At 50.4% G+C, this 17,877-nt stretch overlaps 1 protein-coding gene across 4 annotated transcripts in view; it reads left to right on the top strand.

Annotated features, from left to right (window-relative positions):
* The first annotated feature begins 13,147 nt into the window (after positions 1-13,147).
* The window catches only part of DRD2 (dopamine receptor D2), a 30,216-nt gene continuing 25,486 nt past the window's right edge, over positions 13,148-17,877 (top strand). For 3 of the 4 annotated variants that reach the window (XM_036397547.2, XM_036397545.2, XM_036397546.2), the window contains exon 1: positions 13,285-13,858. The gene's annotated coding sequence lies outside the window, so the exon portion shown is untranslated. Of the gene's footprint in view, positions 13,227-13,284; positions 13,859-17,877 lie in introns of those variants that run through there. The other variant, XM_036397544.2, reaches the window with a different exon arrangement.

Raw genomic sequence — 17,877 nt, 5'->3', positions numbered from 1 at the left:
AGACTTTTCCCCAGGCTTCCTCAGCACAGCAAAGTGCCCCATGGATAAAAATCTATTCCAACCCCAAGCAGAGGAGCTAACAGGAGAGAAAGAAGTGCCAAGTTCACCTCCCTGCCTGTGACAATCCAAAGATGTAATTTCCATGACAGTTTTCCTCCCTAATTAGAAGCGTAATTAAAAATTACACTTGGGGAAAAAGGAAAAAAGGAAAAAAAGAGCAGTTTGTGCTTTCCCACCCCACCCATTTAAGGGAACAAAATCCTTTTGAGGATTGCTCTAAAAGCAAGATTGAGTCCTTTGGAAACAGAGCGAGCTGAACACTGGGGAATTCACCTCTCACTGTGCCCACTGTGGTTTGGGAGGGAAAGCAGGGGAAGGACATTAGCTCTGTGTCAAACCTTGCCCTTGTTTGCCTTTTTCCTCTTTTTATTGCCCAGAATTCCCCCGGGCACAGGGTAATTTCCTCTCAGAGCACAGCCCTCATTAGACACTCAAAAACTCAACGGTGAGGGCACAAAGTGCAGGGAATGAGGCAATTTCTGCTGCTCTTTGGCAATTTGGGAGCGTCAGGACACTGAACCCAGTGGGGTTGGTGTCAGTGGTAAATGCAGGGAGGTTTTGGGCAGAAATGCGGGGAGGGCACCTGAAATGGAGCTGAAATCAAACATCTGCACTGCAGGCAAATATCTAAAGTCAAGGAATTTGAATTTTCAAACCTAGCCTTCCTCCTCTCCACCCTGTGTAAACCATAACGATGGAACACCCCTGATGAGACGCTTCAGAATTTTTATTGATTCCTGCCTCCTGTGCGATGGTTTTACCAAAAACCACACGAACCAAGGATGGAAAACTCAGACTTCAGGCAGTGAAAGAGCCCATGAGCGCTCACCCTTCCACAGGAGCAGCCCCATTTCTGTGATGACAGGCAGAGCTGCAGAACACTCGGCTAATTACACGGTGAGGGTAATTATTGGTATAAAACCGACGTTAAAGGCAGATGAAAAGTGCTGGTGTCGTTTTTAAGGCTCAGAGTTACAGGGCTCAGAAATGTCAAGTCAAAATTTCGGTTTGAAACACAATTCCCAGCCTTTTTTTTTTTGCGTGTGTGGTTTTTGATCTAATGGCAAGCTGGAAGCCTGCAGTCAGAGAAATCTCATTTCCAGAGGAAAGCTCTCAGATTTTATGGATCCTGTTCCTCCTTCACAAGGGCACATCCGAACCACCCCTGGTCTGGATGTTTGTTTGGAATTATTTGGGAATTAAGGGAGGGGTTTTTTTGAATTATTTGGTTTAAAGGGGAAACCATGCTGTTGTGTGCAGTTATCAGCTCTGCCTGGAGCAGCCTGGGCCAGTGCAAGGTGTTCCTGCTCGTGGTAAATTGGAATAAGATGATTTTTAAGGTTCTCCCCTACCAAAATCATCCTGGGATTCCCCATTGTTATGAAGTCCTGCCTGTCCCTGCTCCCGTTCAGGCACACAGGTGGGTCAGGGCTGCCTGTGCCTCCAGCAGGCTGACAGAAAGAACTCTCCATATTAGTGTAAATTACACTTAATTAGTAAAAGACAGTAAACCTTTGCTATGGGCAAAGAGATACAAGATGGGATGCAACCACACTCACCAGGGCCATCTGCTGAGAGCCAGCCCTGCTCTAAAGACTCCATGCCTTGATTATGCAAATCAGGGCGATTATTCCATCCTCAAGACTGCGGCAAGATAATTAGCCAGCAATAAATCACCCCAACTCCAGCGGCTGCAAATGAATTTTCGGCTTTATGGCCATCATTGCAATTGGATGGTGGTGATGAAGTGAGCAGGAGAGAGGACATCAGGCCCCAGAGACCCCTCCTGCTGCTGGGGAGGGGAATTGGAATGGTTTGGCTTTGCTCAGCCTGCCAGGAGGCTGCAGAGGGTTCACTGGCAGGAAAAAAAAGAAATATATATATATATAAATAGATAAAATATATTATATATAATATATAGATATATTACACATAATAATTATATATAATAAAATATAAAAAATTATACTGAAATATATAAAATATATAATAGGAAAATATATAATATAAAAATATTATATATATATATATATATATATATATATATATATAAAATAATAATAGATAATTTTCTATATATTTTCGGCATCTCTATAAATACAATTTTCACCTGCCCACCACGCTGGGTTCTGCTGGGTCAGGCCCTATAAATATATATATAATATATATTAAAATATATATAATATATGTAAAATATATGAAATATGTTATATTTATATATATATATATATATATATATGAAACAATAGATAATTTTCTATATATTTTCTGCTTCCCTATAAATACAATTTTCACCTGCCCTCTAGGCTGGTTTTGGTTTCTGCTGGTTCAGGCTCTCACAAGGTCTGCAGTGAGGAGTGAATAGCAGGGGTTCAGCAAATCCTGAGCCTGATTTTGTTCAAATTATCACCATTTGAGGGGAAATACTCAGCCTGTCGCCTAAACCTGGTTCGTGGTGACTCTCACCTGGCTGGAGCTCTCTAAGTTCCTGAGCATGAGAAAATAAACTCAGGTAAAATCTTCAAATCAAGCAAAGCACGGCTCCTGCAATGAGCTCTGCAGAGCAGAGGGAAAATCCCCAAGGCATGTTTTGCCATAAAAGTTAAGAACTGTCATTTTTTGGCTGCGTTTTCTTTGGAAAGAGCCACATTCCAAGGGGGAAGGAGCCCAGCCTGGAATTCCCTCCATTCCTCACTCCCCGTGTCACTGGTGCTCCAACAAACCAGACAGCATTTCCTCCGAGGTTAATTTAATTTATGTTCATAGAGAATCAATTATATGGATTTAGGACAGACATTTTAGATGATAAAGGACGAGATCAATTACAAACATGTTTACAAAGGAGGGAAATGCCTGATGGTTTGGGAAATTTAGAGATATTGAAAGTATTTGACGTCTATATTAACTCAAAGCCCTAAATGGGCTGGGCTTGTTTACATTGCTGCAGTCTTATTACAGGGTGAATTTTACCAGCTGTCTTGCTGAGCAGTCATTTAGCCTTAAACTATAGTTAAAACTGTCATGGTTTTAAGCAAATTATCTTGCGTAAAGTAATTATTTCCCCAAGTGCAAAGAGGATCCAGGTAGCTCGTGAATCTCATTTCTGAAAAGGAGCTGGGGAAGCGCCCTGGGTGTGAGAGCCTGGATTGGGGAAGGGTTTGGTGCTCCAGGAAAGGCTGAGCCAGCTGGGTTTGGGTGCAGAGCAGGCAGGAAGGGAACAGCTCCTGCTAAAGCAGCTGCTCCCTAAAGCCTCGGCCAGTGAGAGCTGAGATGAGGGATGCAGGATTCAGGCAGCTCTTCAAAATGCAGTTAATTACAAAATGCAGTTAATTACAAAATGCAGTTTGTTACAAAATGCAGTTAATTAAACCAAGAGGTTACAGCAGTCCAGGGTCGTGGGTGACAGAGCTGTCAGCTCCAGCTGCAGGCAGGCCTGGAGACCCTGAGTTTAGGTTACATTAAATATATATATATATATATATGCATTATATACTTTGCTGAGCATCTTCATACAGTAGAACCAATCTATACCTTCACTTTTATCTCTAGCCTATCATAACTCCTGTAATTTCCATATTCATGTTACTGTTCTCCAATCACTCAAAGTCAGTGCATTACAGTTTAAGCTAGAAGTTGTTTTTCAGTTTTCTTGCAGTAGAAAATTCTTTTTTTCCACTTGCAGCATTTGCTGCCTTGTTTGCCTGTGCTCTCTTCCTGCTTGGTAAAAACATCTTCTTGTTTGGGGTGGGTTTATCCTTTGCTCTAAGCCATAAAAACCCCTTCTAACTCACACACCCTTTGCCTCCTTGGTTATCCAGTGAGACTGGCTCAGCAATTCTTTCATTCTATATCAAAACTTTCTTCTATTTCTATTCTTCTTCAGATTCTACATTCAAAAATCTTTCTGCCAAGCACACACATCTGTGAGATTTTCTTGTCAAACTTTCATCCTTCCCAACGTTGACCACTGATCCCAAAATTCCCAGGCGGAGCTGGATTCCTCCCCAAAGTGTTCCTGCAGCAATAAATTCATCCTGGGATTAACACACACTTTGGGCTGGCTGTGGTTGGGAGAAAGCACCAAAGAGGTGTTTGGGGGAAATAAATGACAGAAACAAAGGGCTGGGCAGGGTAAGGAGGAATATTCTTCATGTTTGATCTGGCAGCAGCATGCAGAGCTCTCAGAGGACCCCAAAAATCCCTTTGCAGCTGAAATTCATGGTGTCAATCAGGCAAATTCCCCTCATAGAACCCCAAAAATGCCCTTTCCATCCCAAATCCATGGAGTGCAGGGCAGGATCTTCCCCTCACAGAACCCCAAAAATGCCCTTTCCATCCCAAATCCACGGGTGCAGGGCAGGATCTTCCCCTCACAGAACCCCAAAAATGCCCTTTCCATCCCGAATCCACGGGTGCAGCAGGAGCTTCCTCTCACAGAACCCCAAAAATGCCCTTTCCATCCCAAATCCATGCAGTGCAGAGGGCAGATTCCCCTCACAGAACCCCAAAAATGCCCTTTCCATCCCAAATCCACAGAGTGCAGCAGGAGCTTCCCCTCACAGAACCCCAAAAATGCCCTTTCCATCCCGAATCCACGGGTGCAGCAGGATCTTCCCCTCACAGAACCCCAAAAATGCCCTTTCCATCCCAAATCCATGGAGTGCAGCAGGATCTTCCCCTCACAGAACCCCAAAAATGCCCTTTCCATCCCAAATCCACGGGTGCAGCAGGAGCTTCCCCTCACAGAACCCCAAAAATGCCCTTTCCATCCCAAATCCATGGAGTGCAGCAGGAGCTTCCCCTCACAGAACCCCAAAAATGCCCTTTCCATCCCAAATCCATGCAGTGCAGCAGGAGCTTCCCCTCACAGAACCCCAAAAATGCCCTTTCCATCCCGAATCCATGGAGTGCAGCAGGAATCTTCCCCTCACAGAACCCCAAAAATGCCCTTTCCATCCCAAATCCATGCAGTGCAGGGGGCAGATTCCCCTCACAGAACCCCAAAAATGCCCTTTCCATCCCAAATCCATGCAGTGCAGCGGGCAGATTCCCCTCACAGAACCCCAAAAATGCCCTTTCCATCCCAAATCCATGGAGTGCAGCAGGAATCTTCCCCTCACAGAACCCCAAAAATGCCCTTTCCATCCCAAATCCATGCAGTGCAGCGGGCAGATTCCCCTCACAGAACCCCAAAAATGCCCTTTCCATCCCAAATCCATGGAGTGCAGCAGGAATCTTCCCCTCACAGAACCCCAAAAATGCCCTTTCCATCCCAAATCCATGCAGTGCAGGGGGCAGATTCCCCTCACAGAACCCCAAAAATGCCCTTTCCATCCCAAATCCATGGAGTGCAGCGGGCAGATTCCCCTCACAGAACCCCAAAAATGCCCTTTCCATCCCGACTCCACGGGTGCAGCAGGATCTTCCCCTCACAGAACCCCAAAAATGCCCTTTCCATCCCAAATCCACGGGGTGCAGTGGGCAGATTCCCCTCACAGAACCCCAAAAATGCCCTTTCCATCCCGAATCCACGGGTGCAGCAGGAGCTTCCTCTCACAGAACCCCAAAAATGCCCTTTCCATCCCGAATCCATGGAGTGCAGGGGGCAGATTCCCCTCACAGAACCCCAAAAATGCCCTTTCCATCCCGAATCCATGGAGTGCAGCGGGCAGATTCCCCTCACAGAACCCCAAAAATGCCCTTTCCATCCCAAATCCACAGAGTGCAGCAGGAGCTTCCCCTCATAGAACCCCAAAAATGCCTTTTCCATCCCAAATCCATGCAGTGCAGTGGGCAGATTCCCCTCACAGAACCCCAAAAATGCCCTTTCCATCCCGACTCCACGGGTGCAGCAGGATCTTCCCCTCACAGAATCCCCAAATATGCCCTTTCCATCCCAAATCCATGCAGTGCAGAGGGCAGATTCCCCTCACAGAACCCCAAAAATGCCCTTTCCATCCCGAATCCATGAGTGCAGCAGGATCTTCCCCTCATAGAACCCCAAAAATGCCCTTTCCATCCCGAATCCACAGGTGCAGCAGGAGCTTCCCCTCACAGAACCCCAAAAATGCCCTTTCCATCCCAAATCCATGGAGTGCAGAAGGATCTTCCCCTCACAGAACCCCAAAAATGCCCTTTCCATCCCAAATCCATGGGTGCAGCAGGATCTTCCCCTCACAGAACCCCAAAAATGCCTTTTCCATCCCAAATCCATGGAGTGCAGGGGGCAGATTCCCCTCACAGAACCCCAAAAATGCCCTTTCCATCCCGACCCCACGGGTGCAGCAGGAGCTGCCGCAGGCCGCGCCGCGGGCCCCGGAGCTGGCCTGTGCTGGTTGCTCCGTGCGATTACTCCCAGCTCTGTCTGGCAGCCCCTCCCAGCCGCCTGTGGCCCGTGGGTGGCTGTCCCTGGGGTTTTCTCTCCTGCCTCACTGAGCAGCCGCCTTCCCCTGGCTCTGAGCCTCCCTAGCTCCCGAATTCCCCCCAGCTCCCACACCCAGCAGCTGTTTGGAGTTTTCCCTCCCACTCTGGGGATGTGTGCGTGTGTGTGGCACCAGGAAGGCCCCATCTGTTCCCCTCCTCTCTGCTCTTTTCCCATCTCACAGGTACAAAAAAAGGGAGAATTCCAGCCCAGGATGGTCCCCTCGTGAGGGTGGGGCTGGAATTTGGGATTTCTGCTGCCCAAAAATGCAGCAATTAAATCCCCATCAGCGCAGCAGGGCAAAGCACCAGCCACTGGCCAGAGGGGCCACTACAGCAGCCCAGAATTATGTCAATTAGGGATTTTGAATGCTATTTAAATGCCTTTTTTTCCCCCAGCAAGCCAGGCAGGTTATTTAATGCAGATCCTTCTGAAATCCCAGCATGACAGAGGCACAACGAGGCAAAATTCCCAGAGGGTTCTGGATCCCAGAAAGGGCAGGAGTCAGCTCTGGGCCGGGTGTTTGGCTGTGAGATGTGACAAGAGTGGCTTTGATCATCCATCAAAGTGTTGTCACCTCCCCCTGGGCCCCGGGGAGGAAAAACTGCAGCTGGGGCATTGATCAGCACCAGAGATCTGTCAGCAGCAGCCTCAAAAACAAACAGAAAATGAAATGTACCTGCAGGAGGTGACATTGCCACCTCCCCCTGGGACCAGGCAGGGGAGCAGGACAAACTCTGCAGTGCTGTGGGGACTCTGGCCTGCTGAAATTTCCCATTCCCTCCGAGCCTGAAGCACCCTGAAGTCAGTGGGGGGCTGTTGCATCACTGAGCAATCACAATTAACTCTAATTACACGTCTTCACTGGCTGCTGAGCTCTGTGAGAATAACGAGGAGGCAAGAAATGAAAAACACCTCAGCAAAGGCACAGGAGAGGCTCTTGCAGTGCAGGTGAATTTTGCCAAGCTGATTGCCAACACTCAGGGCTCCCGAGGGCCTTTGTTAGCAGAGAGAAGGCACCAGACAAAGAGATGGAGAGAGAGGAAGACTCATCTCCTTTTACCTTTTAAAGTTAGGACCCAAAACTTGGGACACTCAGGTATTTTGGGGCCATCAGAGCCTGACATTTCTGTGCTTCCCTGGTGAGACACAGCTCTGACAGCACCTGAGCCACCCCACGGGTGCTGGAACAGCGAGGAGCTGAATTTTCTTGGGTTGAATCAGAATTAATAACCTGGGCTCAGCCAGGTGCTTTGAAATCCTCCTCCTCTTCTGCTTATCTGTCCTGCAAAATATTGCATTTGGGGAGAAACAAAGGCCCTGCCACGGAATCCCTTTCAGCAGCACATCCTTTATTCCTGTGCACAAGGAGGAAATGAAGGGAGGATTTCAGGTTCCAAAAAGCTGCTCCGAGAGGGGGGTGTGTGCTGTGCCAGCCTGGTGTGCCCACCCTGACCCTTCAGCACGGAAAAATCATCACTGACTCTGCTCTGAGCCTGGCTTTGCTCTCCAGAGAGCTCAGCCCATGGTTTGTGAACACCACCACAGCAAATTTTGTTTTATTAGAATATGCACTGATGGCATTTCCCCAGTCAGATCCTGTGGGGATTGCACGGGCCCATTTAGAGGATTGATTGAAAAATATCAAATATGTGTCAGCTTCACACCCATAACTTTAGGCTAAGACAGAGAAAAGTCAAAGTGTGCCCAGTGCTCCCCAGGAAATCAGTGGCATGGGTAGGTCAGATCCCTTTTCCAGCCCTTCCTCTCAGATTAGAACTTTCTGGTGATTGCTTGTGGGAAAAAAGATAAATATTTTGAGCCCACTATTGACATTATTGATTGATGGGAGTAACAGCATCTCCTGGCCCATCCTGAGGAATGTGCAGGGAGAGAATTCATTTCCTTCCCACAGATATCAATACCCAGCCTGGCTCCTGCAGAGATCTCACAGCCAGCACTATTGATTTGCTGCACTTGAAATGAACTGGGTCAGGCAATGCCAGGGCTGGGTGGACAGACTGGGCTGGGGCTCAAACAGACTGGGAATGCACTGGGAATGCACTGGGAATGTACTGGGAGTGCACTGGGAACGCACTGGGAATGCACTGGGAATGCACTGGGAGTGCACTGGGAATGCACTGGGAATGCACTGGGAATGTACTGGGAATGCACTGGGAACACACTGGGAATGTATTGGGAATGCACTGGGAGTGCACTGGGAATGCACTGGGAATGCACTGGGAATGCACTGGGAACGTACTGGGAATATACTGGGAATGCACTGGGAATGCACTGGGAGTGCCCTGGGCGTGCACTGGGAGTGCAGCAGGCCTGGGGCACCAAAACCTCCTCGGGGGTGCCAGGGATGGGGTGAAACTCAATGTCCTCCAGAGCTGCCACGGGGGCTCCAGCAGGGCAGGACACTCCAGGCACCTCCTTCTGCAACCCAGGCACCCCAAAATGGCAATTTCCTCACCTGGAGGGACTCATTCCAGAATGGCAATTTCCTCACCTGGGGGGACTCATTCCAAAATGGCAATTTCCTCACCTGGGGGACTCACTTCATGGACTTTGCAGCACTCAAGGCACAAAGGTTGCCCTGAGCCCATCAGCCCCGTTCTGTTCCCCCCGCTGATGAGTCAGAGCCTTCATTAACAGCACAGCTCATTTGGTGGGACGCTTCCTGATGGGCTCAGACACATCTGTGCCCAGAGCCTGCATTTCCCAGGGCTGCATTTAACACCTGCAATGAGCAGCCAGCCTGTGCCAGGCCCTGGGTGCTTCCCCTGGCATCGCTGAGGAGCTGGGCACGGGCAGAGATCCATGCCACAGGGAGAACCATCCCCCAGCAGCCAATTCTGCCCAAAATTCCCTGAGCCCGTTCTGCTGAGCAAAGCAAAGGCTCCAAGTGTGCACAGGGGGCTGGGAGTGCTGCTTGTTTTGGCAGAAGAGATGAGAAAACCGCAGAGCATTCGAGTTCAGAAGGCTCATTATGACTAATCTGCCTTCCTGAGCTGCAGGTCTTTTATTCCAGAGTCAGATATAGGCCTGCCCTGGGAGGGAACATCTGCAAGGGATGCTAATTTAGAGATTTGTGGGAAAGGTGGCACAAGCTGCAGCCAGATGAGTCTGCAGCAGGGCTGGGAGGGAGCACAGAGGGGGAGAGGAGCCCTGCCAGCTCCCAGAGGGGTCTGCACCAGCATCCAGCACCAGAATCAGCACCAGAATCCAGCACCAGAATCCAGCACCAGAATCAGCACCAGAATCAGCACCAGAATCAGCACCAGAATCAGCACCAGAATCAGCACCAGAATCCAGCACCAGAATCAGCACCAGAATCAGCACCAGAATCCAGCTCCAGCCTGGCTCTGGGGCTGCTGGAGAGGCAGGCTGGGCTCTCACTGGGGAACTGGAACCTGCATTTCCACCCCTGAGTGGGATTTAGCATTCCAGGTGTTTAATTTGGGCTGGGCTGTGGGTGCCACAGAGAAAGGTGGAGCAGCCTGGGCTGGCTGTGGCATTTTCCTCACTCTCCTCCTCAGCTGCACAGCACTGACCCTTGATTTTGGGAGCATGGAGAGCTGGTGCTTTGGAGCAGCTCCCATGAGTTAACAAGCATCCTGCAGTGAAACAGGGGGAGTTCTGCTCCATTCTGGGCTAGTTTTTGTAGGTTTTGTGGGTTTTTCACTTTCTGTGATACCTGAGCAACATTCAGGAGTGTGTGTGATGCTCTTGTACCAGTGAATCAGTGTTAAAGGGTTGGGTGGGTCTGGTTTCAGCAGGAGGAGGAGCTGAGTTCAAACTGAAGTGGTCTGCTCTGAAAATCTTCCCCATTTTTGTATTTGTTGAATGTTGGTGCCAGAAAGAGACAGGCCTGACACAGAAAGCAGCAAAGTTGGGATAAACTTGCAGGGAAATTCATTCTACAGTTCAGGACTGGCCCTTAAAAACCTCTGCCTTATCCCAGAGGTGTCAGAAACGTTTCCTCTTCAGCGTTTGTGGCCAACTGCTCCTCTCATTAGAGAAATCAAATCGTCACTCAGGACCTCAGTGCTCTCTTCAGAGCTTTCCACAGCAGCAGCCTGTGACACAGCAGCAAAGGAATGAATTATCTCATGGTCAGGGGCTGATATCCCACTGGCATTTCCCCTTTTCTGGGCCTGGTGCAGTGCAGGAGGCACCTGATCCCCTCCCAGTCCCTGCGCTGCTCTGAGTCTGCTCTTACAGGAGCACAAAATGAACACACGGTCAGGAAATACAGAACATCCAGGATATTCACCAGCATTTGCCCCAGGATCAGCACTCCACAAACCAGAAAAGCCCTGAAAAGAAAAGATTTTGCTCCTTATGAGAAGGATGGACTCGTGGGTTTGAAGTTTCATTTTGTTTTGGCTTTGGCTTTCTTGTTATTGAGCTTTATTTTCCACCGTGATTCATCTGACTCTAGGGCATTTATTGAAATCCTTGATACAGAATGCAAGGGAAATGAATCTCACTTTAAACTTCCTAAGGACATCTCCATCACCTGATTAAAGTCTCCTGCAGTTTTTTCCAGCCCTTCCCATTGCAGACTCAGAGTCAAGGTGCATTTCTGGCGGAGGCAGGTGTGATTTGTGGCACATCTCCCATCAGACCAGCCATTATTTTAATCCATCGTTTTCCAGGGGAAAGAATAAATTCTTCTTTTCTTTAGTAGGACTGAAAAAAACCCCACACAGAGATGAGCTTTACAAGCAGTTAAATGCTGTAAATCAACAGGCTGAGGCAGATGGCAAAGAGTCAGTGAGACTCAGAGCTCGTCCATTAAACACCTCGCCCAATTCTCAGTTATTAAATTGCTCTTTTCTGACTCAGATTGGAGTTGATTTCCTTATGGATGGCTGGATGGAAAATATTCTTGTGATCCAGCTGGAAGCCCAAGGAGTCAAGGAGAGGACAGCATAAACATCTCAAAGAAGTCTTGTCCATCCATTAAATAAATATCTTTATTTTGAGGCAAGCAAAGCGTGTGAGAGCTTTTGCTGTCCTGCTCTCCAGAAGAAATAATTGTTCTATGCTGAGCTCATCTGGCTGCCTTGGCATTGCAATACTCACATAAATCCGATAAAAAGGAAATTATTGCAGCAACACTTGGGAAGTTCAGGAGAATTCAGTCTGACTTTAGCACCGAAGATGACTCAGAAAGTCAAGAGTGTGCACATAGCAACTCAGGAATGCAACATCCCAGGAGATTTAGGGTTCCACCACCCAGAGAGGTCAAAGCAGCATTTGAAATCCACTCGTTTGGAGAAAACCCCCCAGAAACTGAATTTCTTTAAAGCCTCACCACAGAGATGGGTTTCACTCTGTTCTCTCCTTGTCTGGGACTGTTTGGTAATATGAAAAATACATCCAGAAAAGGTTTTGAGCCATTACTGGAGAAATAAAGAGGAGCTTTCTCAGGAAACACTCCTCAGATGAGGGACAGCCGATGCTCTGGAAGTGAGCTGTGTTAGGGATATTGAACTACGAGAAGATATGAAAATATTGCAACTGCGGCCACACTTTCAGGAAATGGTTTCTCCTGGTGTTTGAGTCGCAGAGAGATCTCTTTGCCAGCACGGGGAGTGTTCAAACGAGGAGCACAGCTGAGAATTCCAGCGGGGGTTTTTAGGAGGGACTCGGTGCCCTGTTCCCTTCCACCGGGGCTTTACGAGCTGTGAACAGCGGCAGTAACAGCCCCAGCCGGCTTTTGACACCGAAACCCCTGCTTCCCGTGCTGGGGGGACACTCCGAGCTTTCCTACAGTGCTGGGGAGGCCACTCCGAGCTTTCCCTGCAGTACCGGGGGGTCACTCTGTGCTTTCCTGCAGTGCTGGGGGCCCACTCCGAGCTTTCCCTGTCCTTCTAGGGGGACCACTCTGTGCTTTCCTTTCCATGCTGGGGGCCACTCCGAGCTTTCCCTGCCGTGCCACGGCTGTGCACACGCGGGCACAGCGCTAACCTTGGCGCTCAGAGGGTGCCAGAGCTCCAGGCCGAGCATCCCTGAGCGAACATCGAACATCCCTGACTGAGCACCCCTGGCAGAGAGAGAATCCCTGGCAGAGCATCCCTGACCGAGCATTCCTGACCGAGCATTCCTGAGTGAGCATCCCTGACCGAACATCCCTGGCAGAGAGAGAATCCCTGGCAGAGCATCCCCAGCCGAGCATCTCTGAGGGAACATCCCGGGCCGAGAATCCCTGACCTAACATCCCGGATCGAGCATCTCGGGCAGAGAATCCCTGGCAGAGCATCCCTGACCGAACATTCCTGACCGAGCATTCCTGAGTGAGCATCCCTGACCGAGCATCCCCGGCAGAGAATCTCTGACCGAGCATCTCTGACCGAACATCCCTGGGCAGAGCATCCCCGGCCGAGCATCCCCGGCAGAGCATCCCTGGCAGAGAATCCCTGGCAGAGAATCTCTGACCGAGCATCCCTGGCAGAGAATCTCTGACCGAGCATCCCTGGCAGAGCATCCCCGGCCGAGCACTCCCGGCGCTCAGCCGGGAGCTCAGCGCGGGGCAGGGCAGCCCTCGGGGAAGGGCCGCTCCCCCCGAGGGGTTCCTGGGGGTGGGTCCCCATCTCGCTCCTCTCTCCGGGGCCGCGCTGGGGGCGGCCGAGCCCCTCCAGCCCCCCCGGCCCCGGCCCCGCGCTCCGCCCGGCGCTGTCCCGGAGCCGGGGCCGCATCCCCGGGGCTGGAGCCGCCCATCCCCGCCGGGGTGAGTCCGTGGGATTCGGGGGAGGAAACTTCGCCCCCTCCCCTCCCCTTCCCTCCCCTCCCCGCAGCAGCGGCAGCGGCAGCGGCGGGCGAGGCAGAGGGGGAAGCGCTGCGGGAATTCGCATCCCGCGGCCGGAGAAGGGAGCCGGAGTGGAAACAGGTTGTTGGGATCTGTCCGTGGGAGGAAGGGGCGGCTCTGCTCAGCCGCTAGCCAAGCCTGGGCTCCGGGAGATGGAGCCGGAGCTGCTGCCTCGCCAACCGGCCGTGTGCTGAAGGGGATGGACAGCGAATTGCTGCGGGGGAGCCTGGCCCCGGGGAGCTGAGGCGCTTCCCAGGGGGCTGAGGAGCTTCCCAGGGGGCTGAGACGCTTCCCGAGCTCCCGAAGTTCCAGCAGTGCCCAGCCCGGGTTACCCACGGCGAGTTCCACCCGCCCCGCTCCCGGCTGGCAGGGGTCAGGCAGGTGATTGCCTTTCTTTTTGCTCCTCTGCTTTTTGTGTGAATGCTGAACAGCGAGAAATCTGCCTGAAAGCCTGGGAGAGCTTGGGAAAAGCCACGGTGGAGAGTTGTGGTGTTTTGGATTTACTTGGCACAAAGTACTCGCACCTCTGCTCGAGGGATTCGTATGGCTTGAAGGTAAGAGATTGGTGTTGTGCTTTTCTTCCAGAAACAGAGATGTCGTGAATATCCTGGTGAGGGAGCACAGACGGCAGTGGCTGCTGCGATCACCACTGCCTAGAGATGTAAATAAAGGCAGGAGAAAAGGGAAAATATTTGTCATTACACCAAAAGGATCCATTAAGCTGCTCCCCTCCGCGAGACAAGGAGGCGAGAGCGGGTTTTCAAACTGGAATTCAGGCTGTCTCATTTCTCCATCTAAACCATTCACTGCAAAGCAACAAACAATTGTTATTGTATGCTAAAGAGGCATTTGGAGTTGCTGAGAAGCTCTGCTCGTTTTTAGAAGTTTGATGTTTAACGTTGCTCTCACGCAGACACAATGGAGAGAGAGTGACAGGGAGAAGAGGAGGAGGAGGATGTGTGCAGAGGATATAATGTGGGTACATTCCAGCTCCCCAAGGAACAAGAGTGTTCAGTCAGATTATTTGAGGGAAAACACTCTTTTTTCCTCTTGCCACACTCATTCTTTCATATCTGGTAAGGCAGAACTGGCATCCTGTCAGACTTCGTGCTCAGCACCAGTCCTGACGCAGAACAATCCTCCCCAGTGGAGAACAGGGGATCCGCCACCCTTTCCTGAAGAACTCCTGGAAGGGAACCTCTCAGAAATTCTTCCCTGAATGCTGCAAGCAGATTTTGTGTTTACAATCACCTTTGTCTCGACCTTAATTCTTTTTTTTCCGTTCCCCCCAGTTCTAAGTTCCATCCAGCCTTTTGAAACCAGTGCAAAGTGTGGCTTTAGGGCAGGGAACCAAACTCCAGGCTGGCGCTGGGTCCTGCTCAGCCCTGGAGTCTTTTTGGTCCAAGCTGTTGCCTGTGGGTTGTTTCTACCCCAGATCACGCTTCCCCACTCTGTAATTCTCAAGTCTCTCTCCCATCCCAGCTTTCCCACATGCCAGACGTGGAGCTGCACAGCTCCCAGCATGTGTGTGGAGCATGAATCACTGCTGCTCGAGTGGAGCTCCAAACTGAAAAGGAAAACAGCCTGGTTTGTTTTATAAATAAGCAGGTTATGGCAGGGCTGGTCAGATAGGTTACACACGCTAAACAGCGTGGGCTGGGTCTCCTACGTGCTCAGGCTTTCGTGGCGTTATTGTTCTTACACACACTGTGGTATTAAAAACTCCAAGCCCTGGTTTTTATCTCTTTTGAAGTAATAGCTTGTAGTAATCTAGGAAAAAAAACTCTTGGCAATATTTCTGACTCCATCAAGTAAAGACTGCTGTAGTTCTTGTTATTCCCCCCCTTAACTTCTATTCCATGCTGCAGAAATTCTGTGACGCTCAAGGCTTCCTTCCTTACTTCTGAACAGAGTTTTGTAAAAGAGTTTTCTACCGATTTATGAACCCCAGTGTAAAATCTGCTGTGCTTTCCACACTTCCACCTAACTTCCATGGGCACACACACACACTGTGTGTGGAAATGAGCTTCACTGCCACACTGGAGAAGAAAATGTGCAAGCTTCAGGCTTTAGAGAGAAGCCTGTGACCCCACAAAAGCGAGGAGCAGTCAGTGTGGGTATATTTAAGAGCTCCTTCCCTGTGAGATTCTGCCCCTGTGTCACTGCTACCCTGCAGGAAAGGCTTGGCCAGGGTCTGGGTGGGTCCAGGGGCCACACAGTGTCCCCCGTGCCCATCCTGACACTGCTCCCACGCCCCAAATCACCCTGAGCTGAGGGGGATCCCCCCTGAGCCTGCCTGGCCATGGGGATTGAGGGATTTGTGCCCACAGAGGGGTCAGCAGAGGCACAGGTGACCCCTCTGTGCCCCTGTGCCAGGCAGGAGGACACGGGGTGCCCTTGGCGTGCTCAGCTCTGCTCAGGAGCCACACACCTGCCTGTCAGGGACACAGCTCTGCCCTCCTGGCACCTCATGGGTGGGCCTGGCATTGTCCCCGTGCCCTGCCCAGGCTGCTCAGGCACGGCCACACTTCACATTTCACACTTCACAGGGGCATAAATAAACCCACGGAGCTGCCTGGGGAAAGGTAATCACGGAGTCACCTGAATAAAACCCTCTGCAGCCTCTGCTGGGCATCCTCCTGCTTTTGGAGCTCCTTTAATTTATCCCAAATCTCTCTGCAGCCTCGGCTGTTCGGGCGTGCCAGGGTCTGCAGGCACTCAGGGGCTGACAAACGCACACAAAAATACAAATACTGGATCCTGCTCTCTGCCCCAGGCTGCTGCAGGCTGCAGGGACCAGGCAGGGTTCACAGCAGGGACAAACCTGCTGGGAAATGCATCTGCAGCAGCAGAAAAATCTCACTGGGCAGCTCAGGGCAGGCACTGAGCAGCTCAGGGCAGGCAGGACCTGTGACAGAGCTGTTCCCCCTCTGTGGCACAGGCCTGGCGCAAAAAGGGCCATTCCCTGGGTGTTCTCCTCCTCAATCCCATCCTTTGCTCTAATTCAGCAAATCTCCACCCTCCCTGCTCTGGGTACTTCAGCTCTGGAGCTGCAGGTGAAGCTGATGGAACCAGGAATATCCTGAGCTGGGAGGGACCCACAAGATTCGTTCTGTAACAATCACCAGACACAAATTCCCTAAAACAGCAGCCAAAAAAAAACAAACCAACAAACCCTTTGGAAAACATTCATCTTCAGGTTTGGTAGCTCTCCAGCTATGAAGAGGATGGGTTTGGCTCACACCCCTCACAGTCCTTTCAGGATAACTCGTTTTCAACTTCACCCTCTGTGCACAAATTCCTCGTGAGCACGGAGGAAATCTGGGACTCGGCTTGGGAATTCCCACGTGCCCAGAGCTGACATTCCCTGCCAGGAGGTGCGGGACAGCGAACACTGGGCTGGGAACCCTGGCACTGGTGTCTGGGTGCAGAACGTTCCCAAGTGCTGGGGACCCCGGGGAATTGCAATTCCGGGGGAGAGAAGTCCACAGATTGTTAATGAATGCACAGCAAGCAGTTGGGTGATGGGGGAGTGTTTGCAGAAACATCACAAACATTTCTCCATTCTCACACCCCTGCCCAGGCAAAGGCAGAATTGGATAAAAAGATCCCAGACTGGTGGAACTTCTTCCTCCCAGGGGTATTTTTCTAAGGCTAAGAGAAAATACAGTGGGCCTGAAGGTTAAAATGTATTGAGGCTTGGAATATAGGTTTGGAAAGCTTTGTCTGGGATCAAACTTTGCTGCCTTTGACAAACAAAAACTTTGAGCAGCTCCTGAGGAGCAGGGACACTGAGCAGTGAGTGCCAGGCTCCTGAGATCCTTTGGGGAAGGGGGAGGCAATTGTTTAAGTCCTGTCAGATGCATCATCCCCTGTGCTGTTACAAAACCAACCTATATTCAATCTGAAGTGATTGCTAATAACTATTAACTCCTCTCCCAATTGTTCTGCTTCAATCATGTTTTCTCTCGCTGTCCTTCACCTGGGTATTTTTAGCATTGTAATTTTTTTTCTTTTTTTTTTTTTCTTTTTTTTTTTTGGAGATGTGACTGTGTGTTCAGTTGCTGCTTCTCTGTACATCCCTCCCAATTATCCCGGTGGGTATTTTTCTCTCAACCCCCCAGAATGGGTTTATTTCTGGTTTACTCTTCCCTGTTGGTTTCCATGTGGTTATGTGGGAGGCTGCACTTTCTTTATCAAAGCAGAGAGCCATGATTAGTCCATTCAGAAAATGTAAATGCAGCTTTATGTGTTCTGGAGCGCTGGGGAGAGGGAGAGGCTGCAAGGAGCAATAAAAGCTGGGATAACAGAGCACAGCACGGGCCCTGCAGGGAGCTCAGGCACGGCCACACTTCACACTTCACAGGGGCATAAATAAACCCACGGAGCTGCCTGGGGAAAGGTAATCACGGAGTCACCTGAATAAAACCCTCTGCAGCCTCTGCTGGGCATCCTCCTGCTTTTGGAGCTCCTTTAATTTATCCCAAATCTCTCTGCAGCCTCGGCTGTTCGGGTGTGCCAGGGTCTGCAGGCACTCAGGGGCTGACAAACGCACACAAAAATACAAATACTG

The sequence above is a fragment of the Molothrus ater genome, chromosome 22, assembly GCF_012460135.2.
Source record: "Molothrus ater isolate BHLD 08-10-18 breed brown headed cowbird chromosome 22, BPBGC_Mater_1.1, whole genome shotgun sequence".
Taxonomy (NCBI): Eukaryota; Metazoa; Chordata; class Aves; order Passeriformes; family Icteridae; genus Molothrus; species Molothrus ater.
Note: the sequence above shows the minus strand (reverse complement) of the source record. Positions and strands in the feature narration are given on the sequence as shown.